Below are 16,854 nucleotides of genomic sequence, written 5' to 3'. Positions count from 1 at the left end.
ACATATTATATACATCAGGGTGACAGTGTGACTACACTACATATTATATACATCGGGTGACAATGTGACTATACTACATATTATATACATCAGGGTGACAATGTGACTATACTACATATTATATACATCAGGGTGACAGTGTGGATACACTACATGTTATATCCATCGGGTGACAGTGTGACTATACTACATGTTATATACATCAGAGTGACAGTGTGACTACACTACATATTATATACATCAGGGTGACAATGTGACTACACTACATATTATATACATCAGGGTGACAGTGTGACTACACTACATATTATATACATCAGGGTGACAGTGTGACTACACTACATATTATATACATCCGGTGACAGTGTGACTATACTACATATTATATACATCAGGGTGACAATGTGACTATACTACATATTATATACATCAGGGTGACAGTGTGACTATACTACATATTATATACATCCGGTGACAATGTGACTATACTACATATTATATACATCTGGGTGACAGTGTGACTATACTACATATTATATACATCAGGGTGACAATGTGACTATACTACATATTATATACATCAGGGTGACAGTGTGACTATACTACATATTATATACATCAGGGTGAGAATGTGACTATACTACATATTATATACATCGGGTGACAGTGTGACTATACTACATGTTATGTACGTCAGGGTGACAATGTGACTACACTACATATTATATACATCAGGGTGACAGTGTGACTACACTACATATTATATACATCGGGTGACAATGTGACTACACTACATATTATATACATCAGGGTGACAGTGTGACTACACTACATATTATATACATCGGGTGACAATGTGACTATACTACATATTATATACATCGGGTGACAGTGTGACTATACTACATATTATATACATCAGGGTGACAATGTGACTATACTACATATTATATACATCGGGTGACAGTGTGACTATACTACATGTTATGTACGTCAGGGTTACAATGTGACTATACTACATAGTATATACATCAGGGTGACAGTGTGACTACACTACATATTATATACATCAGGGTGACAGTGTGACTACACTACATATTATATACATCCGGTGACAGTGTGACTATACTACATATTATATATATCAGGGTGACAATGTGACTATACTACATATTATATACATCAGGGTGACAGTGTGACTATACTACATATTATATACAGTGGGGCAAAAAAGTATTTAGTCAGTCAGCAATAGTGCAAGTTCCACCACTTAAAAAGATGAGAGGCGTCTGTAATTTACATCATAGGTAGACCTCAACTATGGGAGACAAACTGAGGAAAAAAAATACAGAAAATCACATTGTCTGTTTTTTTAACAATTTATTTGCATATTATGGTGGAAAATAAGTATTTGGTCAGAAACAAACAATCAAGATTTCTGGCTCTCACAGACCTGTAACTTCTTCTTTAAGAGTCTCCTCTTTCCTCCACTCATTACCTGTAGTAATGGCACCTGTTTAAACTTGTTATCAGTATAAAAGACACCTGTGCACACCCTCAAACAGTCTGACTCTAAACTCCACTATGGTGAAGACCAAAGAGCTGTCAAAGGACACCAGAAACAAAATTGTAGCCCTGCACCAGGCTGGGAAGACTGAATCTGCAATAGCCAACCAGCTTGGAGTGAAGAAATCAACAGTGGGAGCAATAATTAGAAAATGGAAGACATACAAGACCACTGATAATCTCCCTCGATCTGGGGCTCCACGCAAAATTCCACCCCGTGGGGTCAGAATGATCACAAGAACGGTGAGCAAAAATCCCAGAACCACGCGGGGGGACCTAGTGAATGAACTGCAGAGAGCTGGGACCAATGTAACAAGGCCTACCATAAGTAACACACTACGCCACCATGGACTCAGATCCTGCAGTGCCAGACGTGTCCCACTGCTTAAGCCAGTACATGTCCGGGCCCATCTGAAGTTTGCTAGAGAGCATTTGGATGATCCAGAGGAGTTTTGGGAGAATGTCCTATGGTCTGATGAAACCAAACTGGAACTGTTTGGTAGAAACACAACTTGTCGTGTTTGGAGGAAAAAGAATACTGAGTTGCATCCATCAAACACCATACCTACTGTAAAGCATGGTGGTGGAAACATCATGCTTTGGGGCTGTTTCTCTGGAAAGGGGCCAGGATGACTGATCCGGGTACATGAAAGAATGAATGGGGCCATGTATCATGAGATTTTGAGTGCAAACCTCCTTCCATCAGCAAGGGCATTGAAGATGAAACGTGGCTGGGTCTTTCAACATGACAATGATCCAAAGCACACCGCCAGGGCAACGAAGGAGTGGCTTCGTAAGAAGCATTTCAAGGTCCTGGAGTGGCCTAGCCAGTCTCCAGATCTCAACCCTATAGAAAACCTTTGGAGGGAGTTGAAAGTCTGTGTTGCCAAGCGAAAAGCCAAAAACATCACTGCTCTAGAGGAGATCTGCATGGAGGAATGGGCCAACATAGCAACAACAGTGTGTGGCAACCTTGTGAAGACTTACAGAAAATGTTTGACCTCTGTCATTGCCAACAAAGGATATATTACAAAGTATTGAGATGAAATTTTGTTTCTGACCAAATACTTATTTTCCACCATAATATGCAAATAAATTGTTAAAAAAACAGACAATGTGATTTTCTGGATTTTTTTTTCTCAGTATGTCTCCCATAGTTGAGGTCTACCTATGATGTAAATTACAGACGCCTCTCATCTTTTTAAGTGGTGGAACTTGCACTATTGCTGACTGACTAAATACTTTTTTGCCCCACTGTACATCCGGTGACAATGTGACTATACTACTTATTATATACATCTGGGTGACAGTGTGACTATACTACATATTATATACATCAGGGTGACAATGTGACTATACTACATATTATATACATCTGGTGACAATGTGACTATACAACATATTATATACATCAGGGTGACAATGTGACTATACTACATATTATATACATCGGGTGACAGTGTGACTATACTACATGTTATGTACGTCAGGGTGACAATGTGACTACACTACATATTATATACATCAGGGTGACAGTGTGACTACACTACATATTATATACATCGGGTGACAATGTGACTACACTACATATTATATACATCAGGGTGACAGTGTGACTACACTACATATTATGTACATCGGGTGACAATGTGACTATACTACATATTATATACATCAGGGTGACAGTGTGACTACACTACATATTATATACATCGGGTGACAATGTGACTACACTACATATTATATACATGAGGGTGACAGTGTGACTACACTACATATTATACACATCGGGTGACAATGTGACTATACTACATATTATATACATCGGGTGACAGTGTGACTACACTACATATTATATACGTCAGGGTGACAGTGTGACTATACTACATATTATGTACATCAGGGTGACAGTGTGACTACACTACATATTATATACGTCAGGGTGACAGTGTGACTATACTACATATTATATACATTGGGTGACAATGTGACTACACTACATGTTATATCCATCGGGTGACAATGTGACTATACTACATATTATATACATCGGGTGACAGTGTGACTACACTACATATTATATACATCAGGGTGACAATGTGACTATACTACATGTTATATACATCAGGGTGACAGTGTGACTGTACTACATATTATATACATCGGGTGACAGTGTGACTATACTACATATTATATACATCAGGGTGACAATGTGACTACACTACATGTTATATACATCAGGGTGACAGTGTGACTATACTACATGTTATATACATCAGGGTGACAATGTGACTACACTACATGTTATATCCATCGGGTGACAATGTGACTACACTACATATTATATACATCAGGGTGACAGTGTGACTATACTACATATTATATACATCAGGGTGACAATGTGACTACACTACATATTATATACATCAGGGTGACAGTGTGACTATACTACATATTATATACATCAGGGTGACAATGTGACTACACTACATGTTATATACATCAGGGTGACAGTGTGACTACACTACATATTATATACATCAGGGTGACAATGTGACTATACTACATATTATATACATCAGGGTGACAGTGTGACTACACTACATATTATATACATCAGGGTGACAGTGTGACTATACTACATATTATATACATCCGGTGACAATGTGACTACACTACATATTATATACATCGGGTGACAATGTGACTATACTACATATTATATACATCAGGGTGAAAATGTGACTATACTACATATTATATACATCAGGGTGACAGTGTGACTACACTACATATTATATACATCAGGGTGACAGTGTGACTATACTACATATTATATACATCGGGTGACAGTGTGACTACACTACATATTATATACATCAGGGTGACAATGTGACTATACTACATGTTATATACATCAGGGTGACAGTGTGACTATACTACATATTATATACATCGGGTGACAGTGTGACTATACTACATATTATATACATCAGGGTGACAATGTGACTACACTACATGTTATATACATCAGGGTGACAGTGTGACTATACTACATGTTATATACATCAGGGTGACAATGTGACTACACTACATGTTATATCCATCGGGTGACAATGTGACTACACTACATATTATATACATCAGGGTGACAGTGTGACTATACTACATATTATATACATCAGGGTGACAATGTGACTACACTACATGTTATATACATCAGGGTGACAGTGTGACTACACTACATATTATATACATCAGGGTGACAATGTGACTATACTACATATTATATACATCAGGGTGACAGTGTGACTACACTACATATTATATACATCAGGGTGACAGTGTGACTATACTACATATTATATACATCCGGTGACAATGTGACTATACTACATATTATATACATCAGGGTGACAGTTTGACTATACTACATATTATATACATCTGGTGACAATGTGACTACACTACATATTATATACATCAGGGTGACAGTGTGACTATACTACATATTATATACATCAGGGTGACAATGTGACTACACTACATATTATATACATCGGGTGACAATGTGACTACACTACATGTTATATACATCAGGGTGACAGTGTGACTACACTACATATTATATACATCAGGGTGACAGTGTGACTATACTACATGTTATATACATCAGGGTGACAGTGTGACTATACTACATGTTATATCCATCGGGTGACAATGTGATTACACTACATATTATATCCATCGGGTGACAATGTGACTAGGTGCATACTAAAACCCTATGTGGCAAATTTACCTATGCCTATGGTAGATATTTTAGTCGTATTCATCTCTGCCTATTTTAGATTTTTTTTACCGTTTCATTTTCTTAATTTAGTTTTCCTTTCCACTTCACTCCATTTGAAGCAGAGTAACCAATTTATTTACATATGTATTTATTTGACATAAAGTTGCAATACATGAATGTAGGGGTCAAATTTTTTGGAAACGGAATAACGGTTTTGAGCTCCGTTTTTTTTTATTGGAATATGTTCATGTTAGTACAACAACGTTATCTTCCAAGTTTCATTAAGATCTTTTTAGGGATTCAGTCGTTATGCGCCATTTTCTGCCATACCTATGCCTACAGTGTTATCATGGTTGGAAACGGAAAAACGGTTTTGAGCTCCGTTTTTTTTATTGGAATTAGTTCATATTAGTACATCAACGTTATCTTCCAAGTTTCATTAGGATCTTTTTCGGGATTCAGTCGTTATGCGCCATTTTCTGCCATACCTATGCCTAGTGTGTTATCACGGTTGGAAACGGAAAAACGGTTTTGAGCTCCGTTTTTTTATTGGAATATGTTCATATTAGTACAACAACGTTATCTTCGAAGTTTCATTAAGATCTTTCTAGGGATTCAGTCGTTATGCGCCATTTTCTGCAATACCTATGCCTACAGTGTTATCATGGTTGGAAACGGAAAAACGGTTTTGAGCTCCGTTTTTTTATTGGAATATGTTCATATTAGTACAACAACGTTATCTTCCAAGTTTCATTAAGATCTTTTTAGGGATTCAGTCGTTATGCGCCATTTTCTGCCATACCTATGCCTACAGTGTTATCATGGTTGGAAACGGAAAAACGGTTTTGAGCTCCGTTTTTTTTATTGGAATTAGTTCATATTAGTAGAACAACGTTATCTTCCAAGTTTCATTAGGATCTTTTTAGGGATTCAGTCGTTATGCGCCATTTTCTGCCATACCTATGCCTAGTGTGTTATCACGGTTGGAAACGGAAAAACGGTTTTGAGCTCCGTTTTTTTTATTGGAATTAGTTCATATTAGTACAACAACGTTATCTTCCAAGTTTCATTAAGATCTTTTTAGGGATTCAGTCGTTATGCGCCATTTTCTGCTATACCTATGCCTAGTGTGTTATCATGGTTGGAAACGGAAAAACGGTTTTGAGCTCCGTTTTTTTTATTGGAATTAGTTCATATTAGTAGAACAACGTTATCTTCCAAGTTTCATTAGGATCTTTTTAGGGATTCAGTCGTTATGCGCCATTTTCTGCCATACCTATGCCTACAGTGTTATCATGGTTGGAAACGGAAAAACGGTTTTGAGCTCCGTTTTTTTTATTGGAATATGTTCATATTAGTACAACAACGTTATCTTCCAAGTTTCATTAAGATCTTTTTAGGGATTCAGTCTTTATGCGCCATTTTCTGCCATACCTATGCCTACAGTGTTATCATGGTTGGAAACGGAAAAACGGTTTTGAGCTCCGTTTTTTTTATTGGAATTAGTTCATATTAGTACAACAACGTTATCTTCCAAGTTTCATTAAGATCTTTTTAGGGATTCAGTCTTTATGCGCCATTTTCTGCCATACCTATGCCTACAGTGTTATCATGGTTGGAAACGGAAAAACGGTTTTGAGCTCCGTTTTTTTTATTGGAATATGTTCATATTAGTACAACAACGTTATCTTCCAAGTTTCATTAAGATCTTTTTAGGGATTCAGTCTTTATGCGCCATTTTCTGCCATACCTATGCCTAGTGTGTTATCACGGTTGGAAACGGAAAAACGGTTTTGAGCTCCGTTTTTTTTATTGGAATTAGTTCATATTAGTACAACAACGTTATCTTCCAAGTTTCATTAAGATCTTTTTAGGGATTCAGTCGTTATGCGCCATTTTCTGCCATACCTATGCCTACAGTGTTATCATGGTTGGAAACGGAAAAACAGTTTTGAGCTCCGTTTTTTTTATTGGAATATGTTCATATTAGTACAACAACGTTATCTTCCAAGTTTCATTAAGATCTTTTTAGGGATTCAGTCGTTATGCGCCATTTTCTGCCATACCTATGCCTACAGTGTTATCATGGTTGGAAACGGAAAAACGGTTTTGAGCTCCGTTTTTTTTATTGGAATATGTTCATATTAGTAGAACAACGTTATCTTCCAAGTTTCATTAAGATCTTTTTAGGGATTCAGTCGTTATGCGCCATTTTCTGCCATACCTATGCCTAGTGTGTTATCACGGTTGGAAACGGAAAAACGGTTTTGAGCTCCGTTTTTTTTATTGGAATATGTTCATATTAGTACAACGACGTTATCTTCCAAGTTTCATTAAGATCTTTTTAGGGATTCAGTCTTTATGCGCCATTTTCTGCCATACCTATGCCTAGTGTGTTATCATGGTTGGAAACGGAAAAACAGTTTTGAGCTCCGTTTTTTTTATTGGAATTAGTTCATATTAGTACAACAACGTTATCTTCCAAGTTTCATTAGGATCTTTTTAGGGATTCAGTCGTTATGCGCCATTTTCTGCCATACCTATGCCTACAGTGTTATCATGGTTGGAAACGGAAAAACGGTTTTGAGCTCCGTTTTTTTTATTGGAATTAGTTCATATTAGTAGAACAACGTTATCTTCCAAGTTTCATTAGGATCTTTTTAGGGATTCAGTCGTTATGCGCCATTTTCTGCCATACCTATGCCTACAGTGTTATCACGGTTGGAAACGGAAAAACGGTTTTGAGCTCCGTTTTTTTTATTGGAATTAGTTCATATTAGTACAACAACGTTATCTTCCAAGTTTCATTAAGATCTTTTTAGGGATTCAGTCTTTATGCGCCATTTTCTGCCATACCTATGCCTACAGTGTTATCACGGTTGGAAACGGAAAAACGGTTTTGAGGTCCGTTTTTTTTATTGGAATATGTTCATATTAGTACAACAACGTTATCTTCCAAGTTTCATTAAGAGCATTTTAGGGATTCAGTCGTTATGCGCCATTTTCTGCCATACCTATGCCTAGTGTGTTATCACGGTTGGAAACGGAAAAACGGTTTTGAGCTCCGTTTTTTTTATTGGAATTAGTTCATATTAGTACAACAACGTTATCTTCCAAGTTTCATTAAGATCTTTTTAGGGATTCAGTCGTTATGCGCCATTTTCTGCCATACCTATGCCTACAGTGTTATCATGGTTGGAAACGGAAAACCAGTTTTGAGCTCCGTTTTTTTTATTGGAATATGTTCATATTAGTACAACAACGTTATCTTCCAAGTTTCATTAAGATCTTTTTAGGGATTCAGTCGTTATGCGCCATGTTCTGCCATACCTATGCCTAGTGTGTTATCATGGTTGGAAACGGAAAAACGGTTTTGAGCTCCGTTTTTTTTATTGGAATATGTTCATATTAGTAGAACAACGTTATCTTCCAAGTTTCATTAAGATCTTTTTAGGGATTCAGTCGTTATGCGCCATTTTCTGCCATACCTATGCCTACAGTGTTATCATGGTTGGAAACGGAAAAACAGTTTTGAGCTCCGTTTTTTTTATTGGAATATGTTCATATTAGTACAACAACGTTATCTTCCAAGTTTCATTAAGATCTTTTTAGGGATTCAGTCGTTATGCGCCATGTTCTGCCATACCTATGCCTACAGTGTTATCACGGTTGGAAACGGAAAAACGGTTTTGAGCTCCGTTTTTTTTATTGGAATTAGTTCATATTAGTACAACGACGTTATCTTCCAAGTTTCATTAGGATTTTTTTAGGGATTCCGTCTTTATGCGCCATATTCTGCCATACCTATTCCTATGGTAGTTTTTTTTCTAAAGTTGAATTTTTTGAATCTATTTTTTCTTTCCACTTCACTATTTAAAAATAAATTAGCGGAGGTTAAACTTTAATTGCGTTTTCCACAAGGCAAACCCATACATTTCTATATAGTAACTTTACATTTGAAATAAACACTGAATCCCTAAGAAGATCTTGATGAAACTTTGAAAATAAGTTTGTCATTAATATGAACTTTTTCCAGCAAGAAAAACAAAGCTTAAAAATGTAATTCTGTTTTCAACAATGTTAATTCATACATTCCTATATAATAACTTTACATTTCAAATAAACAGTGAATCCCTAAGTATATCTTTATCGAAAATGTTTGCCTTAAGGTACCTTCACACACAACGATATCGTTAAGGATATCGTTGCAACGTCACGCTTTTTGTGACGTAACAACGATCCCGCTAACGATCTCGTTATGTGTGACAGCGACCAACGATCAGGCCCCTGCTGGGAGATCGTTGGTCGTGGGGAATGATCAGGACCTTTTTTTTGGTCGCTGATCACCCGCTGTCATCGCTGGATCGGCATGTGTGACGCCGATCTAGCGATGTGTTCACCTGTAACCAGGGTAAATATCGGGTTACTAAGTGCAGGGCCGCTATGGGGGCCAGAAAAATACGGATTACACACAGACCAGCAGTGTGACTTGTGAGAAATACGCAGCGGTGTTCTATAGAAAAGCCGGCAATTCAGTGCGGTGTACAGTAAAATCACACTGACAGGTTAGAATAGTATAGCTAAGATAAATGTCTACACATAGTATGTGTGTGTGTATATGTATATATATATATATATATATATACACACACACACACACACACACACATACATACATACATACATACATACACACACACACACACACACACACTAGATGATGGCCCGATTCTAACGCATCGGGTATTCTAGAATATGCATGTCCACGTAGTATATTGCCCAGCCACGTACTATATTGCCCAGCCATGTAGTACATTTCCCAGCCACGTAGTATATTGCCCAGCCACGTAGTATATTGCCCAGTCACGTACTATATTGCCCAGCCATGTAGTACATTTCCCAGCCACGTAGTATATTGCCCAGTCACGTAGTATATTGCCCAGTCACGTACTATATTGCCCAGCCATGTAGTACATTTCCCAGCCACGTAGTATATTGCCCAGCCACGTAGTATATTGCCCAGCCCACGTAGTATATTGCCCAGTCACGCAGTATATTGCCCAGTCACGTAGTATATTGCCTAGCCACGTAGTATATTGCCCAGCCAGGTTTGTCACATTTAAAAAAATAAAAATATACTCACCTTTCTGAGGGCCCCTTGTAGTCCACGGCAGCTTCCGGTCCCAGGGTTGGTATGAGCGCAGGACCTGTGATGACGTTGTGGTCACAGGCAATATACTACGTGGGCTGGGCAATATAGTACGTGGCTGGCCAATATAGTACGTGGGCTGGCCAATATAGTACGTGGGCTGGCCAATATACTACGTGGCTGGGCAATATACTACGTGGGCTGGCCAATATACTACGTGGGCTGGCCAATATACTACGTGACTGGGCAATATACTACGTGGCTGGGCAGTATACTACGTGGGCTGGGCAGTATACTACGTGGGCTGGGCAATATACTACGTGGGCTGGCCAATATACTACGTGGGCTGGCCAATATACTACGTGACTGGGCAATATACTATGTGGCTGTCCAATATACTACGTGGGCTGGCCAATATACTACGTGACTGGGCAATATACTACGTGGCTGGGCAAAATAGTACGTGGCTGGTCAATATACTACGTGACTGGGCAATATACTACATCGCTGGGCAATATACTACGTGGGCTGGCCAATATACTACGTGACTGGGCAATATACTACGTGGCTGGGCAATATACTACGTGGCTGGGCAATATACTACGTGGGCTGGGCAATATACTACGTGGCTGGGCAATATACTACGTGGCTGGGCAATATACTACGTGACTGGGCAATATACTACATCGCTGGGCAATATACTACGTGGGCTGGCCAATATACTACGTGACTGGGCAATATACTACATGGCTGGGCAAAATACTACGTGGCTGGGCAATATACTACGTGGGCTGGGCAATATACTACATGGCTGGGCAATATACTACGTGGCTGGGCAAAATACTACGTGGCTGGGCAATATACTACGTGGGCTGGGCAATATACTACGTGGCTGGGCAATATACTACGTGGGCTGGGCAATATACTACGTGGCTGGGCAATATACTACGTGACTGGGCAATATACTACGTGGACATGCATATTCTAGAATACCCGATGCGTTAGAATCGGGCCACCATCTAGTATATCTACATATATATATATGCCTATTCTATGTGTACACATTTATTCCACCTATTCTACTGTAAGCTGTCAGTGTGATTTTACTGTTCACCGCACTGAATTTCCGGCTTTTCTCTCTAACACCGCTGCGTATTTCTCGCAAGTCACACTGTTGGTCCGTGTGTAATCCGTATTTTTCTGGCCCCCATAGACTTTCATTAGTGGATTTTTTGCGCAATACGGTGACAAACGCAGCATACTGCAATTTTCTATGGCCGTAGAAGACCGTATAATACGGATCAGTAAAACACGGCTGATAGGAGCTGGGCCATAGAGAAGCATTGTACCGTATGCAATCCGTATTTTATGAACCGCTCATATGTCCGTAAAACTCGCAGGTGTGAGGTCGGCCTAAGGCAAAAATTTTCGATAAAGATATACTTAGGGATTCAGTGTTTATTTCAAATGTAAAGTTACTCTATAGCAATGTATGGGTTTGCCTTGTTGAAAACGCAATTAAAGTTTAACCTCCGCTAATTTATTTTTAAATAGTGAAGTGGAAAGGAAAAATAGATTAAAAACATTCAACTTTAGAAAAAAACTACCATAGGCATAGGTATGGCAGAATATGGCGCATAAAGACTGAATCCCTAAAAAGATCCTAATGAAACTTGGAAGATAATGTCATTGTACTAATATGAACTAATTCCAATAAAAAAAACGGAGCTCAAAACCGTTTTTCCGTTTCCAACCGTGATAACACTGTAGGCATAGGTATGGCAGAAAATGGCGCATAAAGACTGAATCCCTAAAAAGATCTTAATGAAACTTGGAAGATAACGTTGTTGTACTAATATGAACTAATTCCAATAAAAAAACGGAGCTCAAAACCGTTTTTTCCGTTTCCAACCATGATAACACTGTAGGCATAGGTATGGCAGAAAATGGCGCATAACGACTGAATCCCTAAAAAGATCTTAATGAAACTTGGAAGATAACGTCATTGTACTAATATGAACATATTCCAATAAAAAAACGGAGCTCAAAACCGTTTTTTCCGTTTCCAACCGTGATAACACACTAGGCATAGGTATGGCAGAATATGGCGCATAAAGACTGAATCCCTAAAAAGATCCTAATGAAACTTGGAAGATAACGTTGATGTACTAATATGAACATATTCCAATAAAAAAAACGGAGCTCAAAACCGTTTTTCCGTTTCCAACCGTGATAACACTGTAGGCATAGGTATGGCAGAAAATGGCGCATAACGACTGAATCCCTAAAAAGATCTTAATGAAACTTGGAAGATAACGTCATTGTACTAATATGAACATATTCCAATAAAAAAAACGGAGCTCAAAACCGTTTTTCCGTTTCCAACCGTGATAACACACTAGGCATAGGTATGGCAGAAAATGGCGCATAACGACTGAATCCCTAAAAAGATCTTAATGAAACTTGGAAGATAACGTCATTGTACTAACATGAACTAATTCCAATAAAAAAAACGGAGCTCAAAACCGTTTTTCCGTTTCCAACCGTGATAACACACTAGGCATAGGTATGGCAGAAAATGGCGCATAACGACTGAATCCCTAAAAAGATCTTAATGAAACTTGGAAGATAACGTCATTGTACTAATATGAACATATTCCAATAAAAAAAACGGAGCTCAAAACCGTTTTTCCGTTTCCAACCATGATAACACACTAGGCATAGGTATGGCAGAAAATGGCGCATAACGACTGAATCCCTAAAAAGATCTTAATGAAACTTGGAAGATAACGTCATTGTACTAATATGAACTAATTCCAATAAAAAAAACGGAGCTCAAAACCGTTTTTTCCGTTTCCAACCGTGATAACACACTAGGCATAGGTATGGCAGAAAATGGCGCATAACGACTGAATCCCTAAAAAGATCTTAATGAAACTTGGAAGATAACGTCATTGTACTAATATGAACATATTCCAATAAAAAAAACGGAGCTCAAAACCGTTTTTCCGTTTCCAACCATGATAACACACTAGGCATAGGTATGGCAGAAAATGGCGCATAACGACTGAATCCCTAAAAAGATCTTAATGAAACTTGGAAGATAACGTCATTGTACTAATATGAACTAATTCCAATAAAAAAAACGGAGCTCAAAACCGTTTTTCCGTTTCCAACCGTGATAACACACTAGGCATAGGTATGGCAGAAAATGGCGCATAACGACTGAATCCCTAAAAAGATCTTAATGAAACTTGGAAGATAACGTCATTGTACTAATATGAACATATTCCAATAAAAAAAACGGAGCTCAAAACCGTTTTTCCGTTTCCAACCATGATAACACACTAGGCATAGGTATGGCAGAAAATGGCGCATAACGACTGAATCCCTAAAAAGATCTTAATGAAACTTGGAAGGTAACGTTGTTGTACTAATATGAACTAATTCCAATAAAAAAAACGGAGCTCAAAACCGTTTTTCCGTTTCCAACCGTGATAACACACTAGGCATAGGTATGGCAGAAAATGGCGCATAACGACTGAATCCCTAAAAAGATCTTAATGAAACTTGGAAGATAACGTTGTTGTACTAATATGAACTTATTCCAATAAAAAAAACGGAGCTCAAAATCGTTTTTCCGTTTCCAACCGTGATAACACACTAGGCATAGGTATGGCAGAAAATGGCGCATAAAGACTGAATCCTTAAAATGATCTTAATGAAACTTGGAAGATAACGTTGTTGTACTAATATGAACTTATTCCAATAAAAAAAACGGAGCTTAAAACCGTTATTCGTAATTCTTACCAAAGTGATGATGGGAGAGCCTGGTGTTGATGCTTGACTTCAGTAAGGTACAGTCACACATAGCGACGCTGCAGCGATATAGACAACGAGCCGATCACTGGAGCGTCGCTGTTTATGTCGCTGTAGAGACGTCAAACAGAACGATGCAGGAGCGATCCAGTGACGTAACGGCGACTCGCTTATTGTTCTCGCTCCATGTAAAACGTTGCTGGCGTAGTTGTTTTTGATGTCAAACATGACGATACGCGCCGATCTAGCGACCAAATGAAGTTCCGGACTTCTAGCTCCGACCAGCGATGGCACAGCGGGATCCAGATCACTGCTGAGTGTCAAACACAACGAGATCGCTATCCAGGACGCTGCAACGTCACAGATCGCTGTCGTTCTCGTTGCAAAGTTGCTGAGTGTGACGGTACCTTAAGATATGCCCCAGCCAGCATGTCCACTTACTCTGCATTCTGTGGTTGCTGGGTACTGGATGTGTGAGAGGAGGCTTTATAAAATATCTCAAGGTAAACAATATTAGGCTAGGTTCTCATTGCGTCAGGGCAATCCGTTTAGCGCTAAGCGCTAGTGGATTGCGCTAACGCAATGTCTTTCTAGGGGTCGCGTTAAATGTCCCCGCTAGCGCTAGCTGCAAGCAGCGTCCGAGGCGCGCCACATAAGAACAGCACATCGCTAGCGCGTGCCGAAAATGGCACGCACTAGCAATGCGCTTTAACATTGCTGGCAATGGGAGCGTTAACGGACACGTTGCACGGCGTTAATTTCGCCGTGCAACGCTGTCTGTTAGCGCTCACCCGAAAATGAAATGAGAACCTAGCCTTAATATTATCTCACTCAAAACATCCCCCTCCCTCTCTCAGTTCAGGTACACAGAGAAGGGAGTTGTAAGGCTATGTGCACACGTTCCGTATTTTTCGCGGTTTTTTTCTATAAAAATGCGATAAAAACGTGAAAAAAAAGCTTACATATGGTTCCCAATCATTTCAATGTAATCCGCAAAACTTGTGCAAATGTTGCGATTTTTTTCCGCGAAAAAAAACAAATCGCGGAAAAAAAAGCAACATGTTAATTAATTCTGCGGAATCGCTGATTTCCCGCACACTGTAAAAAATCTACCATAGGTATAGACTAATATGACTAAAAAAATCTACCATAGGCAAAATCTACCATAGGCATAGGTATAGACAAATGACACATAGGGTTTTAGTATTTTCCATGTGACTACACTACATATTATATACATCAGGGTGACAATGTGACTATACTACATATTATATCCATCGGGTGACAATGTGACTATACTACATATTATATACATCAGGGTGACAATGTGACTATACTACATATTATATACATCAGGTGACAATGTGACTATACTACATATTATATACATCGGGTGACAGTGTGACTACACTACATATTATATACATCAGGGTGACAGTGTGACTATACTACATATTATATACATCGGGTGACAGTGTGACTATACTACATATTATATACATCAGGGTGACAATGTGACTATACTACATATTATATCCATCGGGTGACAATGTGACTATACTACATATTATATACATCAGGGTGACAATGTGACTATACTACATATTATATCCATCGGGTGACAATGTGACTATACTACATATTATATCCATCGGGTGACAATGTGACTACACTACATATTATATACATCGGGTGACAATGTGACTATACTACATATTATATACATCAGGGTGACAATGTGACTATACTACATATTATATCCATCGGGTGACAATGTGACTATACTACATATTATATACATCAGGGTGACAATGTGACTATACTACATATTATATACATCAGGTGACAATGTGACTATACTACATATTATATACATCGGGTGACAGTGTGACTACACTACATATTATATACATCAGGGTGACAGTGTGACTATACTACATATTATATACATCGGGTGACAGTGTGACTATACTACATGTTATATACATCAGGTTGACAGTGTGACTACACTACATGTTATATACATCAGGGTGACAATGTGACTACACTACATATTATATACATCGGGTGACAATGTGACTATACTACATATTATATACATCAGGGTGACAGTGTGACTACACTACATATTATATCCATCAGGGTGACAATGTGACTATACTACATATTATATACATCAGGGTGACAGTGTGACTATACTACATATTATATACATCCGGTGACAGTGTGACTATGCTACATATTATATACATCAGGTGACAATGTGACTATACTACATATTATATACATCAGGGTGACAGTGTGACTATACTACATATTATATCCATCAGGGTGACAGTGTGACTACACTACATATTATATACATCAGGGTGACAGTGTGACTATACTACATATTATATACATCAGGGTGACAGTGTGACTATACTACATATTATATACATCAGGGTGACAGTGTGACTATACTACATATTATATACATCAGGGTGACAATGTGACTACACTACATATTATATACATCAGGGTGACAGTG

The sequence above is a fragment of the Ranitomeya imitator genome, chromosome 4 (genome assembly GCF_032444005.1).
Source record: "Ranitomeya imitator isolate aRanImi1 chromosome 4, aRanImi1.pri, whole genome shotgun sequence".
Lineage (NCBI taxonomy): Eukaryota > Metazoa > Chordata > Amphibia > Anura > Dendrobatidae > Ranitomeya > Ranitomeya imitator.
This window is presented reverse-complemented; position numbering follows the sequence as displayed.